Source organism: Varanus komodoensis, unplaced genomic scaffold (genome assembly GCF_004798865.1).
Source record: "Varanus komodoensis strain SLA01 unplaced genomic scaffold, ASM479886v1 scaffold5, whole genome shotgun sequence".
NCBI lineage: Eukaryota > Metazoa > Chordata > Lepidosauria > Squamata > Varanidae > Varanus > Varanus komodoensis.
The window spans coordinates 37,912,841-37,936,542 of NW_025336087.1; the positions used below are offsets into that span (position 1 = coordinate 37,912,841).

The window sequence follows — 23,702 nt, forward strand, 5'->3', positions numbered from 1 at the left end:
TGTTGTGATCCACACGATCAAAGGCTTTAGCATAGTCAATGAAGCAGAAGTAGATGTTTTTCTGGAACTCCCTAGCTTTCTCCATGATCCAGCATATGTTGGCAATTTGATCTCTAGTTCTTCTCCCTCTTCGAAATCCTGCATGTACTTCTGGTAGTTCTCGGTCCACATACTGCTGGAGCCTAGCTTGTAGGATTTTGAGCATAACTTTGCTAGCATGTGAAATGAGTGCAATGGTGTGGTAGTTTGAACATTCTTTGGCACTGCCCTTCTTTGGGATTGGAATGTAAACTGACCTTTTCCAATCCTGTGGCTACTGTTGAGTTTTCCGAATTTGCTGGCATATTGAGTGTAGCACTTTCACTGTATCATCTTTTAGGATTTTGAATAGCTCAGCTGGAATACTGTCACCTCCACTAGCTTTGTTGTTGCTCAGACTCCCTAAGGCCCATTTGACTTCACATTCCAGGATGTCAGGCTCGAGGTCAGTGATCACCCCATCGTGGTTATCAGGGGCGTTAAGCTCTTTCTTGTATAGTTCCTCTGTGTAATCTTGCCACCTCTTCTTAATATCTTCTGCCTCTGTTAGGTCCCTGCCATTTTGGTCCTTTATTATGCCAATCTTTGCATGAAATGTTCCCTTCATATCTCCAATTTTCTTGAAGAGATCTCTGGTCCTTCCTATTCTATTGTTTTCTTCTACTTCTTTGCACTGTTCATTTAAGAAGGCATTCTTATCTCTTCTAGCTATTCTCTGGAATTCTGCATTCAATTGTTTGTATCCTTCTCTTTCTCCCTTGCCTTTCGCTTCCCTTCTTTCCTCAGCTATTTGTAAAGCTTCCTCAGACAGCCATTTTGCTTTCTTGCATTTCTTTTTCTTTGGGATGGTTTTAGTTGCTGCCTCTTGTACAATGTTGCGAACCTCCATCCATAGTTCTTCAGGCACTCTGTCTATCAGATCTTATTCCTTAAATCTATTTGTCACCTCTACTGTATATTCATCAGAGATATGATTTAGGTCATACCTGAATGGCCTAGTGCTTTTCCCTTCTTTCTTCAACTTAAGCCTAAATTTTGCAACCAGAAGCTCATGATCTGAGCCACAGTTGGCTCCTGGTCTAGTTTTTACTGACTGTATAGAGCTTCTCCATCTTTGGTTGCAGAGCGCATAGTCAATCTGATTTCTGTGTTGACCATCTGGTGATGTCCATGTGTAGAGTCGTCTCTTGGGTTGTTGGAAAAGAGTGTTTGCTATGACCATCATATTCTCTTGACAAAATTCTACCAGCCTGTGCCCTGCTTCATTTTGTACTCCAAGGCCAAACTTGTCTGTTATTCCAGTTATCTTTTGGCTTCCTACTTTAGCATTCCAATCCCCCATGATGATAAGGACATCATTTTTTGGAGTTAATTCTAGAAAGTGTTGTAGGCCTTCATAGAACTGGTCAACTTGAGCACCAGTGGTTGGGGCATAGACTTAGACTACTGTGATGTTGAATGGTTTGCCTTGGATTCGAATGGAGATCATTCTGTCATTTTGGAGATTGTATCCCAGTACTGCTTTTCCTACTCTTTTATTGACTATGAAGGCTACTCCATTTCTTCTGAGGGATTCTTGCCCGCAGTAGTATACCTGATGGTCATCTGAATTAAATTCACCCATTCCTGTCCATTTTAGTTCACCAATTCCTAAGATGTCGATGTTCAGTCTTGTCATCTCTTGTTTGACCACATCCAGCTTGCCTTGATTCATGGATCTTACATTCCAGGTTCCTATGGAGTATAGATCTTTAAAGCATCAGACTCTCCTTTCACCACCAGATACATCTGCCACTGAGTGTCCTTTTGGCTTTGACCCAATCACTTCATTCCTTCTGGCGCTACTAGTACTAACCCTCCACTCTTCCCCAGTAGCATATTGGACACCTTCCGACCTGAGGGGCTCATCTTCCGGCATCATATTTTTTTGCCTTTTGGTACTGTCCATGGGGTTTTCATGGCAAAGATACTGGAGTGGGTTGCCATTTCCTTCTCCAGTGGATCACCTTTTGTCTGAGTTCTCTGCTATGACCTGTCCATCTTGGGTGGCCCTGCACAGCATAGCTCATAGCTTCATTGAGCTACGCAAGCCCCTTCGCCACGACAAGGCAGTGATCCATGAAGGAGAAGATAAGGTAAGCAGCAGCAAATGAAAAACAGAAGATCCAATCAATGAATTACTCTGCAGTCAATAAATCTTCAGTCAGTATTGATACTGATCTGCCAGTGCCTAAGTGGAGCATTGGGTGTCTTCTAGGACATGATCTGTGTTCATAACAGGGATGTATAAGTGCTCCTCAGATTAATTCAGACATGGACCAAATTATTTCCACAGTTTTGGGGAGAAAACACGTTCCAAGAAAATATGAGGCAAAAATGACATCTCGCTAGTTTACCTCACCTTCAATGCCTTTTCCTTCATTTACCTGACCATACAGAGTGGGAAACACTTCCCTTCTCCCCACTGTAAGTAGACTGGTGCTATCAAAAGAGCTGTTGGGAAGTCAACAACTCCCAAGAGTCACTCTGCTCCTCTCCTCCAGAGCAAAGGAGAGGGGGGTAAAAGCATATTCTACACTCATACCACCACTGCTGGCCAGGTAAGCAAAAGGGAAGGCAAGGAAGATTTGGAATGTAAGGCCTCAGGTGTTCTTAGGCTGGGAGGGTGATGGAGAGGGAAGCCTGGAATTCTCTGCTGGCACAAATTTACTCTGAGCTAGAAAACTACTATGAATTTATGAATTTATTTGCTTACTTTAGAGGCTTGCACAGTGTACACACCTCTCGATTCAGGCTTCTGCAAGTCCTTGAAATTCTTAGCTTACTCCAGCTAGAAGTTCATTTCATTTCTACACTGCCCCATGCCCGAGCCTCTCTAGCAGATTGCAGTTTGGTTCAGGCAGGACAGTTTAGATTACTTTGCCACACTTAAAGGTGAGATACAACATGCGTGGCCAACGCTCTGCTTGAACCATACTGGTCAGTTCCAGAATCCCCTGCAAATGCTCTTTGATTGTAGGGCAGACAAGATGAGTTGGAAGCCATTCCTGAAAAGGAAAAAGATTTAAAACCACTGTTTGTTTTGGCAGATTCTGATCCTCTCACCTGGATCACAAGCTTCAACTGCATGGCAGTGACTGGGCGAAAGCAGGGTCTCAAACATTAATGGAGAGCGACTAGGAAGTTGACTGCACATCTTTTTCAGTAACGGGACCCCCCTCTTAAGAGCTATGGTCCTTTCAGTTGACATGAGACGACATGGATAATTTAAGACTGCATCTCTCTCTTTTTTTCAATACATCCTTTTGGGAGACAGAAAAGAAACTACTGTTGCCCTTTGTAGGTTTATTGAGTTATTCCCAGAATGAATTTCATTCCATATCAAATGGAACCGTGTTGTCTCATGTCAGCAGAAATGATTCACAAGACTCAGCCTTGAGAGTAACTAAAGTAATATTTAAGTTGTGGATTTGCCAGTAGTCCACTTACAGAGTTTTTGCTGTAGGCACAGATTTTTCCTCATTTGATGGGTTCTATCAAACACAAAGGGTGGGGGAATTATGCAAGAATTCTAAAATTGTGGGAGATAGAATCATGCATGTATGGTAGCTGACAGAGATGAAACTGTAAACAGGAGAGAGCTGCTTCAGCATTCCTGAAATAGTGAAGAATATGATGCTACAACTGGAATCCAGTTTCCAGCCTGCCATTGCCCTCCTGGGCACTTTAAGTCTTTTATTGGTGTTATCATGACTTAAACACATTCGGAAGTAATAGTTTGATGGAGTTAATTCTTTGTTTAATATCCCTAGCTCTCCTCCCAGAGCTACAGCTTCCCTGGAGAGCAAGAAGGAAAGGCGATAACAGTAAGTCCCACGTCAAGGGTAAGCACAGTCAGGCACTTGTCAGGGTTTTATTAATTAATAAAAACTTTTTTAGACCGTCCCTTACCGTAGTCTTGGGGTGGTTTAACAGTAGGACAAAAATAAAACAAAACACAGCATCCCAATCAAATGCTTGACCAGTCAGCAATAAAAACCATATTAAAATAACAATCAAACCTTAAAATACTGGGAAAATAAAAAGGTTTTAGCCTGGTGTCAAAAAGAATAAAGTGATGGTGCCAGGCAAACCTCTTTGGGCAGTGTATTCCACAATCAGGGCTCACCGCAGAGAAGAACCCCAACCCTCCCAATCTCCTTCAAGGAGGGCCCCCAGAGAAGGGCCATTGCCTCAGACCTGAAGGGGCAGACAGGCACATATGGGTTCGCTCACAGGAATTCCCTCAACTCACTCTTCTTCTTCCCTATTGCCACCTCCTTGTTTTCCTGACTCTATCGTTCCAGCCCAAACAATTAGAAGCTGTAGATGTCCCTGCCTGCCTGGTTACTGGCTTTCTGCTTGTCAAGCAAACACATGGTGGTCAGCTGTGATGAGGAAGATGATAAGACGGAACAAAGGCAGCTGATACCAATGCTTGAAAGACTCTCACTGAGCCTCATTGAAAGTGACTTGTGCAAGGACCCTCAAAACTCTGGAGCACGCACTAGATAACATGATTTGCCCTGCCAAAGAGCTTTATTCATGCACATTCCAGGATCTTGGTGCAACTGGACCAAAGGGAAACTGATCCTGTACCCTGTGCATATAGGTCAGCAATTCATCAGCCACTTAGCTTTTTGATACCATTATGGAAACTGTCTAGACAGCCATGTGGCTACAAGATGGTATACAAAAGTGCTAAATAAATAAATAAATAAATAAATAAATAAAATTGCCCCTCTGACTTTGCACCAAACCAAGACAATTGCTGCTAGAAGTTCCTTTTCGGCTCCGTGTACCATCTTTTACCGGTCCAGAATATTAGGCTTGGATCACCAGACAGAGTGAAAAGAGAGACTAAGGTGCATGGGAATGCCATATAGCAACCATTCTGAGCATTTGCCTTGAATAACATCAAGACCCTTGGCGTGTAGCACATCAACAGACCTGTGCCCATATATGGGCTTTTGTGTCTGGTTTTTCTTTATGGGTGTGTGTATTCAAAAAAGAACCCATCCTTTTTGGTAGCTGGGAATATAAATTGTCCAAATTAGACTAGAAAGTTGGCTCCATATCAAAAAATGCCAACAATGTCTGAGTCACCATATACTGGGAGTGCAACTGGCAGTGAAATAATAAAGGAATGGAATAATAGGAAGCTTGCACTGGGGCCAAAATGTATTTGCCAGCCAGCTTTCAGTAGCACACATCTGTCAACTAAATTTGATTTTGCTTGTGGATTTATAAATTAAATATCCAGTTAAATTATGTCAATTAAATTATGGTTCTAAACAGTGAAAAAAGGAGGGTGAAGGAGCACAGATAGCAGCAGAAAGCTAATAGAGATTCTGTACCTAGCTTATAAAACAATACTATGCACTTGCACTGAAAATGTGGGCCTTTCTTCTGAGTAGACACATACAGAATTACATTGTTAAAGAGTATTTCCACCAAAGGAACTTTTAGTCCTTTAGTCATACAGTCTTTGCCATTGCATTTTTGATACATGAAGAAGGACTGGAATGAGGCATGTTAAGCATGATTATTAATTTGAATATCTGGAAGGCAACGTGATTTCCATTTCTGATTTATATCTTCTGCAACATCAGGAGGGAGTTTCACACAGGAAGTAGTTCAACAGAGCCAAAGTGTATGCCTGGACCGCTGCTGTTTCACTGAATATTCCACACAGGAGAGAAACCATACAAGAACCTGCATTGGTCCGGAAATTTTGGACATGAGCAAGCTCTGCAAGTACATTGAAAAAAACCACCTAAGCCAGAAACCATTGAAATGTGTGGATTCTGAGAAAGCTTTATTAATAGTTCAACCTTGATAATACACAGGCATCCCGTGTGTGTAGTGGTTACAGTGTTGGAACTGAGAGGCCCAGCTTTCCATTCAGCCATGAAGCTCACTGGGTGACTTTGGATGAGCCACTGAGTCTCAGCAGGTTGTGAGAATAACATGGAGGGGAGAGGAAGGGGTAAGCTACCTTGAGTTCTTGAAGGAAAAAGATGGGATATTAATATTAGATGAGCAAGAGCTGTATAGAATGCATAGGAAAACTGCAGGAGAAAAGGAGATTGCCAAACGAAAACCACAGCCACTTAGCTGTGGGCTGACTTAAATAGATGAGAACACTCAAAGGAAAAGTACACTATGGTATGATAGCAGCCTCAGTAATTCTTGCTAAAATGTAAGATGCGCTGTTGCTACAACAGATACCTTGCTGCAGCTGCTCGGATACCTTGGTCAAATAGGATGATGGGGACACAGGCAGGCACAGAAGCATAGGAGAGATGTACACTAACACCTTATCCTGTTCTTTCAGAACACAAGTACGCAGGGCCACTGTGGTGTAGCAGTGAGAGCACTGGACTGAGACCTGGAACATTTGAGTTCGAGTCCCCACTTAACCAAGAAGGTGAGGGCACATGAAGCTTTTTGGCCATGAAGCTCATTGGTTGACACTCAATCAATCTGGGATTCTTAGCCAAGCCTACCTCACAGGGTTCTTGTGATGATGAATGAGAAAGTAACTGCCTTCATTTCCTTGCAGGAGGGTAAAAGGGTAAAAACAATAGGCTAAAGACAGGACAGAACTCTAGTATGAATTAAGAGGTGGAAAGTCTATGCAGTTGATTGACCTGGCCAAGGAATTCCCTACCTCCTTTATAATTCAATAGAGACAAAAAAAGGAAAAGAAAAAAAGAAAATTAACTATGCATCAAAACTCAGATCTATTTTTAGATCTATTCCTGTCTCTATAAGGAAATTCTCTGCTTTCAAATACTCTCTTGTTCTTTATTGATATTTGTATTAAGAAATTTGCTTCGAGATTTTTCTTTATATTGAAGAAGACAGAAGGAAGACAAAGAACTGCAAGTCAATGCATTAGCAACTGAACATTTCTTTTTAATCATTTTAATGCATCTCTATACTATATTTATGAATAATACAGATTACTTTTCTCTCCAGCACCCTCTTCCTAATTAGACTTACGAGGGAAGAATGAGGGAAGAATTTCTAGTATGGATCGGCAAGGTGGAGCCAAGAGGAGCAGTTGCGCGCCTCGTCTGAGCGCCAGGCGGCGCTTCACTTCTTTCCGACTCTGCTGCGACGGTTGTTTGAATCCTCGGCGTCTGCGGAAGGAAGTGTGGATGGAGCTCGGTGTGCAAGGCTTGACAAGCGGAACTGGCTGCTGCAGCTGCGTGTTGTAGAGGTCTTTTTGTCCCCCATTTCACGCCAGCGTAAGCCGCTTGCGGCAAGAAAACGTCTGCAACGATTAGTCGCCCTTGCCAAGGGAGACGGCGACAGGAACCGCTCGCCGCGCCTCTCTGCTCTCGAAGGGAGGGGCGGACGATGTTTTCCGATGGCGCTCGAAGAGTGTTAGCTGCTCTCTTTGCCTGCCAGTGGGGGTACAAAGGCGCTTTTGAAGCATTTCTCATGCGTGCCACTAACTTTAATTTTGGTCCCGCCTCCTGTATCTATTATTCAAGTGCAAAACTTAAACTTGGCAGCTTGTGCGGGTCTACCTGTATGTTTGCATCATTAGAAATGATTTCCCTATGATTTTGTTCTATGTGTGGCAAGCGAAAAAGCCTCTTTAGCGAAGTAACAGGTGCAAGCTGTGCAAAAAGTGAGACTTTCTTTGCTTCTTTCCCAGGTTTATTCTGAGCATTATTTTCAGGTGCACAAGCATCCGGTGCAATCTCCGCCCCGTCCCGAATGCATGAGTGCCCTTGAGAAAGTTTCGAATGGAAAACAATAAAAAGATGAAACTCATCTGCCCAAACTGCACGAAACCTACTTTCCACTGAACAATTTGGTTTTGTTTTTTTTACAACTGCACAAAATGTGATCAGCTGGACATTACAGGTCTGTAATGTATTAGTAAAAACTACAGTGCTGAAAATAAATACTCGGTTTCTCTAAAGCATTCTGTCGTTATCATCTTTATTTGCTCGTGTCTTCCTGATTAAAATGTTTATCTTCTGGAGCAATTAGATTGATTTATCTATTTATTAATAGATAGTAGTTGAAGGTGGAATGCAAGCAGACAAAGCAAACAAAGGGTACATTGTCCTGTTAGCTTTCACTTACATTTTCTTTGATCCTTCTGTTGCCTCGCCTATATTGATTTTTAGCTTTTAGTGTGTAAGCTCCTCAAGGTCAGAGACCTATCCCTTTCTTGTTGCTCCTTAAAATGCCATGCACATTGATTGTACCACGTATGTAACAGCATATGGTATGAGTATTTTCTATGAAAAATGCAATCCTAGGCATGTTTGCTCACTGCATTCAATGGAACTTGCTGGCTAGGAAGTGTGTTTAGGATTGCAGGTTTACTTGTTTAAAAGTGTGGCCTTCTGGTTCAAACATACTAAATTTACTAAGATAAAATTGCAAAAGGTTGCAAAAAGAGATAGAGCAGAAATATAGGGGAAATTATGAACTTTGGCAAACTATAGAAAATCAGGAAGAACAGTAAACTGAGGTTATACTGCTGGGAAAGAGAAAACAAAAGTGTGACTCTAATACTTTATGATAAAGGAGGAACTAGGCAAGTTCTTTTGCAGCCTCCCCCTATCTTATGGATGGCAATTTATCCCCAGTAGTGATAAGCCCTAGGACTAGTTGGTTGAGTCCAAGTCTGCAATCCTATGAACTGAATGAGACTTACTTCTGAGTAGTCATGGGACTGAACTGTAAGAAAGAGATGAAGTCTAAAATCAATTGTGAAAATAAGCCTAGATGCTGTGAATTATAAAACTGGGATTGAGTTTTTAGTTGATTAAATATGACGACAGTTATGTTTTATCAAACATTGAGGAACTTGAGAATAATCTTGCGGTGTACACCTTGTTAGACGGTGTAAACATGAGTGCAGTATATGTTGTATATTCATCTAGAATGATAGATAATATCTTGAGACTGTGTCCCTGAGGAGGGAAGGTCTGGAAAGTTCCATAGATGAAATAAGGATGTTGAGATAGTCACTAATTTGGCTATCACTTAGGTTGCAAAGAAGCACATTTTCCTGGGAGCAAGCTCTATGGAACTCAATCAGACTTCTGAGAAAATATGCATAGGATTAATTTAATTAGCTAATTTTAGCCATAATTTTGAATGTATAGCAAAGGAATTCAAAGTACAAAAAAGTAGCTCCTGATTATTTTAATTAATAAGAATTATATCTAGTGTTGTCTAACTTGAAGTCCCATTCATCTCAATATGTTTACTTTAAGTTGAACTAATGTTGGATAAAACCCTTGTGCGTTTATATTTGGAGTAAGTGCAACAGTGGTTGTGAGCACAGAATCAGATGGCTAGGGAGAAGGACTCATACCATAAATGGCAAGAGGCTTTTTTGTCTGTTTCCAATGACTGACCTTTGAAAGTGTCTGAAATAGCTCACTTGATTTACAGCATCAACAGAATGTGATTTTAAAGCCCATTATAGTATTAACTGATTAATACTATTATATCTATGCTTATTGTTGTGAACTGCCAGAGGGATGTGGCTAATGGGCAGTATCGAATGAAATTAATGTTGCTGCTAATAATAACAACAATTTAAATTTTCTGGTTGATCTGAGATTCCTATGTAAAGGTGGGTAAATCCTTCTTTCCCTGTTAGCATTCATCTAACCTTTGTGTGCCCTCCAGCTCTTTGACATTAGAGTAGCTAAGTCTCAGCAAACTGCGACTCCATCTGTGCAGCACAACACAAACTCATCAAGAGAAGCAAGGAAGGACAATGAAGGCCCAGGATGAGATTGTAAGTGGAAAGAGGTTAGATGAGAAGGAAAATGAAATACCACTAAGGAAACATTGCTAGCGGCATTCCATGTGAGACTTTTTATTTTTCAGCTTGAGATACTATGATTATTTTTTCCCCAAAATGGATGTGGATTCAATTAGTACAGTTAATGCTTACTAGCTGTTTTCACACAGTTTCCCCAAGGCTTCCTCCTTTCCAAGCTGTGCTGTATTCAATTCACTTTCTATAAAAACTGTCTCCTTTGTTTCATTGTTTGATATTTGTGTAGCTCCTATTTGTATGGAAGTATGTATCACACTGTGCTTATGGTTGGAAAGCTCCAACACTGCTCAAATGAGTTGTTTAACTGTTTGCAGCTCTACTCTTGCCAGGAAAGGGGAATCTGCCAGTTTGGTTAGAATTAAAACTAGGCAGAGGGTCAGGATGAGGACTAGCACAACAAGTTCCAGGGTGAAGGAAAGTGAAGGGAAAAGGAGCTCAATGGCAGGAGGTAGAAACAGGGATTCTGAAGAGTAAGAATCCTAATGTGAAGCTGGACTGTATGCTGTGGGTGGTGCAGTTAAGACAGGAATGCTGGGAAGGCAGCTGGTTAAGGGACAGAATGGCTAACCTAAGTAGTTGCTAGGTACAGACCCCATTTTTTAAAAAAATAGCACTATAAAGACACACGACAGCCCAAAGTTTCCAAAAGCAGCCTGGAAACAAGAGGGTGAATTTCACATACTGATGAACAGCCAGATATTGATATTGCACTTGTAGTACAGTTACAACTTACTGCTAACTTCCTCAAGTAACCAGTTTCATCACCATAACAAGTTGTGCAGCCCCCCAGCATACGTTCCAGCAGCCTGTCGCCCTCTAGCTGTGAGGGCGTGCAAGTCCCATCATTGTCAGGCTGCGTGGTCAATGAGAACTGCAGCCCCACACACCTGGAGGGCACCCGGTTGGGGAAGTCTGCGTTACCGGCTCATTTGGGGGGAATGAAAGGTTCCCTGGCGGAATTCTCCCTCCAAACTACAACTCCCAGAATCCTATGAGGGGGAGGCTATGACGAGCTTCAACCCGCATGAGTTTGTAGTGCGAACGTCTCCCAACTTCCCCGAGGGTCACTGCCGTTTGACAGCGCAGCCCCTCCCTGGGGAGGGCAGCGGCCTTCCGCGCGTGCCCCGCGCTGGGTGCCTTCCCGCCGCCGGCCCTCCCCCACCGGGGGCTACGAAGGCCGCTCATGCGCGCCTGCTCTCCTTGAGTCCACTGCGGCGCCAGAGCGTTGGCAGCCCCTCCATGCGTCTCCGGGGGCACTCGCTCTGTGTCATCGGGCTGAGTAGGTTCCGCCCCTCCGCCGCTGCCGGGGCGCTCCGACGGGCGGGGGGCGTCAGCGGGGTCCGCATCCATCTGCCGCCGCTCGGGGAGCGCCCTTTCCGCGGGCTTTGCCGGGTTCCGCGCTCGAGCCGAGCGAGCCCAGCCAGCCGGCGGGAGACGCAGCGCTCGCCTTGCACCGCCAAGTGAACGGAAGGCACTGAGGGCGGCGGCGTCGCCTTCCTCCCGCCGTTCCCACCCCGCCTGCCTTGCAGCCGGCGTAGGTTCAGAGCAGCCCACCTCTCGTTCTTCGCCATCCCCAGAGCTACGGGGAGGAGACTCATCCGCTAGCCGTCGTGCAGCCGAAACGAAGCACGACAAGGCGCCGCCGGTGCGAAGAGGAGCAGCAGTGGAAGCCAGACAAAGGGGAGACGGAGAGGGAGAGACCGAGAGGTGCCCGCGGGGTGAGAGGTGAGTGGCAGCCAAGAGCGAGCCTTTTTCCGCGCGTCCGCCTTCTCCCGTGTCTCTCTCGCCTGTTCGCGTCTCATGCATGGCTTGTGGGGGTGGTGGCGAGACCAGGTAAGCGCGCGCGCGCTCGCTGGCTTCGAGCAAACCGGCCACCCACCTCCCCCGCCCCGCAACCCCGCAGCAACCAGGAGCCGCTGAAGGAACAGGGGTGCTCTGGCTCTCCCCAGCTCCAGGCGAGAGAGGACGCTGCAAAGGTGGGCAGCCGGGGGAAGTCTCGTGGCAGCCCGCGGGGAGCGGCGCTGGAAGCGAGAAGGTGCTCTTGCGAGGCGGGGGAGTCCCGCCCGTGCGTATCCGCAGCGGCACGGAGTGCGAGGCCTCCCCGTGCCTGTCGGTACCAAAGCGCCACTAGTCCCCTGTTCCATCTTGAAGAGGAGATCAGGGTGCTACGGTGGGGTGTAGTAGCAGTAGCTGTTGTTGCTTAAAATTATTTCTCTGCTCCATGGCGCTGCCCTTCCTTCCTTCCGAGGAAAAGGAGGGGTGCTGAATGGGAAATAGCCGGCAAAGAACGTGGAGTCGAAACGAACCTTTCGGTCGCAAAGGGGAACGCACTCTCACGCCGTCTCGCTCTCTGTCTGTGTGTGTGTGTGTGTGTGTGTGTGGCCGGCTGAACTAGCTAGGGATGTTTTGTGAAGGAAAGGTCTGAAATAGGATGCGTGTTTATACTTCTGCCATCTTCTGCAGAAGCTTGTTTGTACCTTTGCAGTTTATAAAATACAGAGGTTGGTGTCATATCTAAATCCTGGGATTGGCTAATGGATCAAGCAAAGGACCAAAACCCTTTGCTCTTCCACTGAAATAATATATTGTACTTTGGTGCTTTGTTTTTGTTTTTTATGGAGTTTCAGCAAAAGGCACCTGTGCACGTTATTTTCCCTCCTCTTCTTCCTTTTTATTTACAGTGGCTCAATATGCCGGATGTCAGTTCTCCTTCTAGCATAGGTTTTCTTGTGACCATATTGATGCTTTTAATCAGAAATGCTGCCTGGTCAATGGGGGGAAAGACCTTTCAGTACTGAGCCTCTTGTACTTGGAAGAAGTGGAAAGCATCAACCATTTCATAATTTTGAAGACATGGCTCTGGCTCTGCATGTGTGTGAAAGAGGAAGGTGGTGCTTTGAACAGGTTGTTCGGTGTCAGTTATTTCCTGGGCTGAAGGACAAATGGAGGCTTTACTTTTTTTTTTCCTTGGGAGAGAGGGTGTGGTGACTGCTCTGTAATGCAGCAGTACTGACAGTCCATGTAAGCAGGACTTTGGGCTGTGCATGTGTAGAAAAATATCCCTGCGTCCTCTTCTTGTGTCTTGCAGGGAAGGAAAGGCTACGCTGGGCTTAATTTTTGTTGATAATTTCCCTTATCAAAACAGTATGCTTCTAAGACAAATATGATAGGAGTGGAAACAAGCTAGTAGTATGTGTCAGACTTCCCCATAAAATTAATTGATAAGTTAGATGCTATGATTTATGATTATAATCAATATATATTCATATATGAAGTTATTTTAGTATAAATACAATAATTATGAAGTGAAGTGCAATTTGTTTCTAGCTGACTTTAAAGCTTCAGTCTTCTGCCACACATTTACGCTGTGTATATTTACCCAGAAGTAAACTTCCACTGTGTTTAATGGAGCTTATGCCCAGGAAAATGTGTTTAAGATTGCAGCTTAGCTTTTTCTGATGGATTTTATCTGTGCTGATGATTTCCCCAGGCTGCAAAATATATAGTTTCTAGTTTGTAAATGAACAATTTAATGTAATTTTAAATATAAGTATGCACACACACACACACACACTGCCCAGTAGTTCCAGATATTGGCTGATGCATGAAGTGAATATGCTTGAGAAGACTTACCTTAGAAGCACATATATGTTAAAATTCAATAACATGGACAAATCTTCAGGTAATTGTAATGTACCTGCTACTCTGATTTAAAAGCAGAAGCAGTGAAGCAGGTGGTATTTAGCTAGATATTTTTTTAAATTTTGAGTTCATGTTTTTACTAAGGATTTTTACAGCAGAAGGATTTATGTAATTATGAATATTTTGCCTGCAACCATTTCCAGATTACTGTCCGATTGAAAGTTATATAGAGTGATACGAGTGTAGGCCAACATATGTTTGCAGATGGACATGGTTGCACCAGGTATGCTCTTTTTTGATCAGTTTATTTATTAGGAAGCTGTTTTCTGTATCAATTTCTTAACACTTGTATAGGGATGAAGGCAGAATTCATGGGCATGGCTGCTTGCATGTTATGAAACAGATGATAGACCTGCACAATTCTGAGACTTAGAAATTGTGTTCCAGTTTGTGGTGACTTCCTAGATCATGATAGTGTTATGCTGGGGTTCCACTGCAGCAGGGCATTTTAATCTTTTTTTCTAGTGATCCTTCCTGGAATAGCTAAGATGCTATATCTATTGAAATTTGCTCTTGTTCTGGAGTCAGACAGATCTACAGAAGGAAGTGGGGAGGACAGCACCAGAGTGTGCATTAATGGTTGATATTTTAAATACTTTAATAAGACTATGTTATTATACTCACAGTCAGCTGCATCTTCAGCTTTCACTGTTGGCAAGTCTTCCTGTTTTGCCCTTTCTCACCATGCTGTGCTACATCTATTGCTAACATAGAAATATTAATTTATGCTTCTGTAATGGTGTCACATCCTGGTTTCTCTCATGCCCCAATGTGAGGCCCCACAAATTAGTACACTGCACTGGTCTAGCACTGCTGTCCCATCTTATATGTTTGCTTTGTTGGCATGCTTTTTCAGTAGCTTAGCTGTAAAGGAGAGAATATAAAATTAACTGCTAACCTAGGACTGGCCCAAGCCAAAGGATGACATGCCCACCACCCACCTCCATACCAAAGCCGACTAGATTGGCAACTTAAACTGGCTTCAGTATTAGCCACAGGATGGTATCTTCCATCATGCCTGAAGGCAGCAGGGCTGCAGCAGGCTAGGTCAATGGGCCAAGCCAAGCAGGAGATGCAGCTCTGTCCCCCAAGAGCAGACAATGGTTAGTGGTCTCAAGAGCACCTGGGTACTGCCATCACTTTTTCCCAGCATCTGCCATCTGAGACAGTTGCTTCTGTCTGCTGATTGGTTAGGCTGGTCCTGTGTTAAGCTGAGGCTCAGTTTGTACATCTTAGCCCTCGTGCCCCATGTTTAGAACTCTGCAACCAAAATAATTACTTCTAATCCTTCAGTCCCTGTGAAAATGCCAGACTGTACTTAAATCCCTGTACTGGCTTCCTGTCAGCGCTGGATCCAGCATAGTCCTTTCATCCTTACCTTCAGCCTCTTCCATGGGCTTGCCCCTCTTAGTACCTTGCTTATATCCTAATATGCCCTTCTATTTTCCATCATCAGCAGTCCCAAGATCTTCCGCCCGCTTAAACAGCTCCATACGCACTACCCTCTTTTTGTCTGACTTAGAGTCTATGCCACAGGTGGCAATTTGTGGCCCTCTAGAAGTTTTGACCTACATTTTTCATCATACCTTTGCTTTGCTGTCTAGGACTTATGGGGGTCGTAGGCCAAAACAACCTTGGGACCACAGATTATTCACCATTCATCTATGTAGTGCCACTTTTTCCTTTCAGATATTTTCTTAAAACCTACTTTTTCTGTGACCCACTTTTTGTCAAAACTCCTGAGCTTCCATCCCCTGGTGAGACTTAACCCCAGTTATGTGCAACTGAAAAATCTCTCTTTCTTTTATACTTCAGCCACTTCTGTTAAGTAAGTCTTAGATTCTAAATTCCCTTTTTGTTCTTTCTCTGCATAGTTCTGTGCATGTCCATAGTACTAAGTAATGATGATGATGGCGGTGGCTTTAGTATGTGGTCACAATTTTGATCCTTGGATTATCCTGCTCATTCAGTTTCCATCCACTAAATGAAGCTTTATAGGTTGACAATCAATATTGTATAACTGCCCAAATAGTTATAATTTCTTATTTAATTTTCAATTACAAAGTGACTGTATATTCACCCTAATTTCAGCTATTTTTGAGTGTACCTCTGGTAATGTCAACATTGACCACTTCTTAATTATTCTACAGTTGTTTCATTTTGTTTAGGTTTTAACTGACGTTTCCTCCTTTGCTCAGACATGCTGTGTTAAGGATAAGTGTTGGAATGTGATAAGGTTGTTAAATACTATACTACTTTATAGTAAGTTCTTTTAAATTAAGGAAACACTTCCTCAGTTGGGTCCAGTATATACAGATGGATATATACAGCGTAACTTGTCTCCTTGGCTGAGAAATATTAGGTACATGGTTAGCAGTAGACATATGTGTGGACTTTTTTTGGCAATACCTATTATCACCAGAAAACAAATATTTCTTACAGTGCAATCTTCTGTATGTTTGCTCAGAAGTAAGTTTTACAGTGTTCAATGAAACTTACCCCTGAGGAACTTGATCCAAAAATTAGTTACCTCAAGAAAACTAGATCAACATCAAGGTTGTTTTCACAGACTTCATATGCAGCCATGTAATCTGTTAAACCAACTGTTTAGCCTTGTCAGAAATCCTTAATAAAAACCTTTTCTTTTGACAGCTTTTAAACGGAAGTCCTTGTGCAAAGCTTAGGGGCACAGATCTTAACTTTCTGGAGTGCCTAGAGCAGTGGTGGCAAACCTATGGCATGTGTGCTGCAGAGGGCATGCAGAGTCCTCTCTGTCGGCACATGAGCCAAGTTGCCCCAGCATCACCCCAGCAGCCGAGCACTGGATAACAGCGCACATAGGGGCAATGCGCATGCTCGGAAAGGAGTAGTGGTGCCAGGCGATGATGTCACGAGCCGCAACTCATTAGCTGTAACTCGTCCGAGCTTTCGCATGGCCGGTCAGTGCGCTGCCATTTGCTTGGACTGACTGTGAGTTGCTTTTTCTAAGCTAAAACCTCGGTATTCAGGTTTTATTGCAGCGTTGGCACTTGGTGATAAATAAGTGGGTTTTGGGTTGCAGTTTGGGCACTCTGTCTCTAAAAGGTTCACCATCACTGGCCAAGAGGATTGAGAAATGGTGGGAAATTAGAGGATCACACCTGAAAGATGGAGATGCAGTCACCACAAGCAAAGATCTACTTGTGGCTTTGACTTTTTGTTGACAGCTTGCCATTTGATAATTGTCAATCAAAAAACCAAGAAAGAAATTGACGTGGTTGCAGCCTTACAGTATCAATGTCCATAGATGCTTCCTTCTGCAATTTGATAGGAGACACTTATGAGAACATTGGGCACACAAGAATTTGCCTTGTGGCTAGTCAGAGGTTTCCCACTATTTTGACTAGCCTGTGTAAATTTGGACTGCCAGTCAGAACAATTATATATATTTTTTAAAATGCCAAACTATTTGCACACATTTCTGGACCCCAAAAATGATTTTTAGAAAGGTCAGAGGATCAGTGACAGCTGCTCCAGTTGCTGCTTGGAAACTTGGTGAGGGGAGATGACTGTCACTGGACACTACAAAAAGGAAAAAGGGGAAAAGTAGAGATGGTGATTGAAAAGTGTGATGATTGTGGGGGAAGGGTGAGCCAGTGATGGCTGTTCCAAAGTGTCACTCAGGCATAGATGAATCAGCAATTACTGGTGGTGCTACAAGCAAGTTCAACAAGAGCAGGAAGGGCTTTTGCTACCCTTGCTGAGAAACTCACTCACTTTTTCCTTAATCTATGATGGAGTTGGTCTCCTAGATTCCAATGACATGACAACCCAACATGGCTCCAACAACCTCTAGAATAAGACAGTTTGTTAGAATGGTTTGTTGTCCAAAACCAATCCAACCAGTTGTCTGGGTTTGCAAAGCAAAGCAACCTATCATGGCTGGTTATGCACAATGGGTTACTGAGTGAACCCAATCAACATCTTTATACTGAAAGTAACTGTTTTTCTTTTTGCCTTGTACCAACATCTTATAGATTTCCTTTAATATAATTTTTATTGTTTTCTTTAAAAAAATAGAGTACAGAAAAGAGAAAAATGTAAAGGAGAAATAATACCAAAGGATATAAATTCATAACCTAGCAAATTCCTCCCCCGCTCCAATTCTGTCATTCTGTCAATCAGTACTTTGTTGGAGCTCACAAAAAAGATAATTGTAACTCTCTAAACCAATAAATTTTCCAATCACTTCATCAATTATAAATCATCAACAATATTTTCACAAGCTTAATTTTATTCTATATTAAACCACATAAAGTAAAAATTCCATTTATCATTTAATTCTTTGCTCAGTCTTCTGTTTACATAATTAGTTAGTTTTGCAATTACTGCATAGTCATCCAACTTATTTTTCCAATCTCCAAATGTGAGCATTCTGCTGTTTTCCATGTAGAAATTGTAATTCTTTCTTCAGTTGTCATATATTTAAATAATGATAACATATTGTTTGAGAAAGTCTCTTGCATAATATTCAAAAGCAAATTTTTAGCACTTATATGAAAGTTAATTTTAAAAGGATTTTTTTGTATTTCCACATGTTCAGCTCCCAAAATCTTTTATTTTATTGCAAGTCCACCACCACTACTTCGTTATATTTTCAACATTTTCCATTATAATTCTTGTCCATTTTTTCTATATCTTTAGGAGTGATGGACCACCAGAAGGGAAAAAAATAATATGTTTTCTTGTTGAAAAGGAATATAGAACAGCCAATTCCTGGCATAATGTGTAGGAAGAAGAAGATTCGGTCAAATGGACACTAATTTCATTTGGAATAATTATAGAAGTGAGTAGTTTTTATGAGAAGGGAATTGCTCAACTCTGGAAACAATGTGAATGTGACCACTGATATCCTGAGCAATTTGTAGGGAATAGCTTTGTCGGCTTTACAAGGTTTTAGTTACAACTAATACTAGCAATTCTTTATGCCAGAAAAGTCCAATCCTATGCCAGAAAATCCCAGTTGCTCAGAAATAAGACATGGCTGTTCTACACAGTTGTTCAGCTTACACAATCTTTTAAAAATATAATGTGCTACACTGAATTGCGAATACTGTTGCAGGGATTTGTATGAACAGAAGAATATATAGGCCTGAGAAGTCTGTTCCTCTAATTTCTTACAGTTTCCTGTTGCAGGTTTGGCCCTTGAAGAGATACTGTTTACTCCAAACCATGAAGCCTAGAAACTTAGGGCATGAAGTTGGCATCAGTTATGTGTTTGTACAGCCAGCTGAACTGAACATGATTAGTAAGGAACAGGATGTTATCCTTAAAAATGGGCTTGGGTAGCTATATATCTATCTGACATACAAAAATATAGTTCAGGCAACATTGCAGTGGTTTTAAGCTCATAAGTTCATTGCGACGCCCACAGCAAGAGAAAACAATCTGTCTAGTGGCATTTCAGTAATTCTGACCCCCACGTTGCTTGTCATAGCTCTACTGTAGCTTGCTTCACTAGAATTGTCATTATGTGAGCAAAGACTGTGTCTCGTCGTGACAGAAAGACAGCAGGGGCTTTTTCAACATCTTATCATGGTATTTTTTTGTATATGACACGAAAAGACCTCAGTAGAAAGGGAAGGACAAGCTAAGTAATAAACAGAGAAACAGCAACAGTGATGTAAGTGACCCATTTAGATTGCTTCAGAGTGACATGTCTTTTTTTGCTACCATCAAGTTTTAAAGATAAATGATTTGGTAATAATGTGCTTTGGAAAATAATATTATGTAAAGGTGTTAGAGTGGGTCAACTATATATAATTTTGAAGAATAAAAGCCTTACTAGGTCCTGGAAACATGTAATGGAAAATGGATTGCACATATAAATCAATTAACCTCTGCCTTGTAAATGAACAACTAATTGTAATAGAAGCTACCAGTTATCACCCTTGTTAATAGCATTAGCATTCATTTTAAAGATGCAATTCCAACCCACTTTCATCTTTCCTGGTTTGTTGTTGTTAGGATGCAAAGCCAAGGATGACTTCATTTAATCCCTTGGTAGCTGGATCAATAGTGTGGCATCTTCATTACTCTATTAAGCTTATTTGTATTAGAATTTTAAATGAGATTTGCAAAGAATTTTTAAGCAGTTAAGGTCCTCTTTCCTTCAAAGTGACAGATGCATCAGAATTAGAAATGAAGCCTCCAGTTCATGTGTTTTTGATAAATCTTAAAGGAAACATCATCACTTTTCCTGTGTTTATAAGCATAGCTCCAAATGATTTGTTTCATCTTAGCTTATTTCTTCTAATCATATGTATTTTGAGATGAATTCTGGAACACTTAGAGGGAAAGGTAAAGTGGCTCAAGTTGCTTTGATTTTGAGCAACCACAGCAAAAGATGTTCAGGGATATTATTTTTAGTTATTTATTAGATTTATATCGTGCCCTTAAGCTAGAAAGGCTCTCCGGGTGGGATTACCACCAGATGCACAGTCAAGACAGTTAAGAAATCAAATGGAATTTGATAGAGAAATATCTATACATTTCATTTTGGATGTTCACCAGATGTAAAACGTATATGCCTGACCAACTTGTGAAGCAACCCAGAGTGGTAATAAGTATGACATTAACCTTAAGCTCCATCTCTTTTAAAGGGATGCTTCGAGGTTTGGAATATCTGCCACATATGTACTATTATTTTTAAATCCCCAGTACCTGTTTTACAAGTAGCCAGAAAATTTGCTGTGATGCTTAACTGAATTGTCTCTAGGAAGTGATAGTTGTAGCTGTGAATATGCTGGGGCAATAATTGCTTCCCCAAAATGATTTCTCTGTGGAAATCAGTGTGTAACTTGGTCTAGAGTCTTGCTGATAATGAAACAGGATCAGTGACATGAAGTACATAATTGGACGTAATTAATTGATTTGGTTAATATTGGCCAGGTTTTGAGTAAGGCTATGGATAAGCCACTCTGTTAAATCATTTTACACAGGTTTATACTGTATCCATGTTATTTAGTACTTCAGTACTTAGATTATGTATTCTTAGTGTGGATACATGCATCATCAAAAAAGGAGCAAAAAGGACACTGACTTGCATATGCTAATTTAAGTGCATAGGCACTAATCTAGAAATACTATGATGTTACTAACAATACAGTATATCTCACCAGAGAGACAAAGATGGTGATGTGTGCCTGCCCCTTCTGCTATCAAGGTGCTAGCTGTTTCTAGACAATTCCAAGGTTTCTGTGCAGCCTTCTTATGTATCTTTGCACAAACCTAGGGCCCTATAAATGTACGCCTGTCTTCTGTAAAGTAGGAACATAGCCACCCTATCTGTTGTAATACTGTTATCTTTAGCATTTACTTTGTTAACCTAATTGATCTCAATTTATCCATGTTTCTATATGCCTATTTTATCTTGGTCTACTTCATGCATTGAATGAAGTAACCTGTTGACCTGCAAAAGAGCAGGCCACAAATAAACCATTTAGTGCTCTGACATTTCACTGTTGTTGCTTCTGCTGTCATCATTTTGCTGCTAAAAGTGACTATTTTTCTGGAATAGTTAGGTTGAGAGGTTCCTTCAAGATGATGGGTTATTTCTTGTTCTAAATCTTATCTCATGTATCTTCACAGTAGAGTATTTGTAGTGGTACTTTAAGACACAAGTAGGGATAAAATGTTTAATTCTCTGCAACTGTTTTTTTGCAGAACAATGAGCTATTTGTTTTCTCTGTGTATAAAACAGGATCCAAAGACAGCAAGTCATTTGTTTGCTGAATAGCTGGAGGTAACACATGGCTTATAAAACACTACAGCATTATCAGTTTATACTTTTTGGGAGATTATATCTTTTCTCTTTTTGCCCTTCATCCTGACAGAAGTTGGATGTCATTGTCACATTTTACTACATCCATTTTAATGCAGGTGTATGCCATGGCATATGTAGATAATAAAATAAGAAATTAATCACCAAATTGTCCTTTGGTGTTTGTATGTGGATCTTTTAAAAACTGTTCATGATACTGTTCTAGATATTAAAGTGTTGACTAGTTTGTTCATAAGAATATTTAATTGTTTGCTCTTTTTAATTGTACATAAGAAAATTGTTAAATGTTTTATTAGCTATATGGACTTTTGCAATTTTTATGAAGGGAGAGAAGATTTCTGATCCATAAGTCTTTGTACCATGCTTGTTTATTAAAAGCAGTCTCCTATAAATTTCAGACACTTGACTGCGGGAAAATACAACTTTATTGCTACTGAAAATCTTATGTTGACTCTGTAAATCATGCAGTTGATCAGTCTGCAAGAAATATTGCATTGATGCAAGTCATTTAGTTGGAAATCTTTTTTATAAACCAGATTAAAGTCCACAGTGTAGGCTAAGGCATAGAGAATGCATTCTAAAATAATGTATGTTTCTCTTTCATGTTTCTTTTAAAGGACCTAATGATAGTTTTTGTCCTTTTGGTGCTAATACATGTTTGGTAAAATCGTGAAACAATGGGAGATAATAGCAAAAGTTAAGCAAAATTGTTGGTTCCCTACACAATTTGTCATATTCCCACAATAAATCTTTACTAAATAAGAGAGCTGACCAAAGTTCTAGGGTGCATCATCTCTCATGCTTTTAAAAGTAGATTTCATAACACTTCTACAATTGAATTTGGATTAGTAGGACTGAGACTGCAGTACTTAATTTTCCACAAGGAACTATTATCATGTTTACCAAATGCATCTATTAGGAAGACACAGGTTACTTTCACCTTTGTCTGTAAAAAGAGTTTTTGTAGCTCTTGATGCCTGGAGGAATTTTAATAAAGGTTGGTATTTTGTATAACTCCTGTAACTGTGTGATGGCAAGGACTGCAACACAACAGAGCAGTAGGAATGTACCCCTCCTTCCTTGCCATATGCTTGGTCATGCATTCTCTACCGTGCAATACTAGTATCCAATAATTATATTCCTCATACTTGGCTCTTGGACATTCTTTTGCATAATATCAGTGTACCATCATGCTGCACACTAGTCTGGATATTTATAGGATGCAATCCTTTGGCCTCCAAACATTGGCCGGGGAACCATAAAATTATTCAGAGATCCTATGAACTTGAAGCTGAGATTGCAGACACTGAACCCCTGCCATCTTCATAGCTGGTACAGGCAGAATTGGGCCAGTTGTATGTCTGAGATTGGACATTGGCCTCAGTGATGAAGAACAGAGGCAGGTCAGGAGACTGGAGGGGAGAAAGGGTGGAGATGAGATCTTGCATTGTATCCAAATGGCACCACAGCCTCCTTTCCCCCTTCCTCTATGGCATTTCATCTAGATGGCTGAAAATGACATGCAGAAGGCATAGTGTAGGGTGGCAAAAAATGCCACTGTGACACTGCCCGCCATGCATTAGATGCATACAAGCCTGCAAGTTTGGAAGTTTGTGTGCACTGAGTAGAGAGGGCACTGGATCGTACCCTTTGTAGATTAGCAGACCAGTTGTTGTTGTTATAGTGTCATTGTTGCTGTCATTGTTGTTACTAACTTCAGTTTATGGTAACCCAGTGAATGAATATCAGAATGTTGGGTCCTTGACAGCTCAGCTGAGCTGTGTGGCTTCCTTTATGGAATCAGTCCATCTTATATTTATTCTTCCCTTTCTTATTCTGCTATTAACTTCCCTTAATTTTATTGTCTTCTCGAGTAAGGTTCTTGTGATGTACTCCAAGTATGGCAGCCTCAGTTTTGTCATTTTTGCTTCGAAGGAGGATTCTGCACAGTGTGAGACAGAGCTTTCTGAATACCCTGGGCTGATCGAAGTATGAAGAAGTGAGTCCACTTGTACCCAAAACACTTTTGAGACTAAGCCCATACTAATGTCAGAGTTAAGTTTCAGCTCTCATACTAGACATGTTGGCAAACACTTAGTTAAATATCTGCTGTTCATCACTTGCAGTTTACATTTAGTCTTAGAGGTGCCATCATACTCAGATTTGTTATTCTCACATTTTCTCCCATGTCCCTTGTGGTAGTCATGGTACTCCTTGATACTCCTTGTAATGGGAAACAAGTTTGTTTTCTCCACATGGAGTATTCCA

The 23,702-nt window shown here is 41.5% G+C and overlaps 1 protein-coding gene and 1 long non-coding RNA gene across 2 annotated transcripts in view; both read left to right on the forward strand.

Moving 5' to 3' along the window:
* The first annotated feature begins 7,192 nt into the window (after nucleotides 1-7,192).
* Nucleotides 7,193-8,020, forward strand: LOC123031556. The gene is made up of 2 exons (XR_006416316.1): nucleotides 7,193-7,502; nucleotides 7,751-8,020. It is a non-coding gene; the product is annotated as an uncharacterized LOC123031556 (long non-coding RNA).
* Nucleotides 8,021-11,085: 3,065 nt separating this feature from the next.
* CDC42SE2 (CDC42 small effector 2) overlaps nucleotides 11,086-23,702 on the forward strand; it is an 88,946-nt gene continuing 76,329 nt past the window's right edge. The window contains exon 1 of the mRNA XM_044446066.1: nucleotides 11,086-11,635. The gene's annotated coding sequence lies outside the window, so the exon portion shown is untranslated. The remainder of the gene's footprint in view (nucleotides 11,636-23,702) is intronic.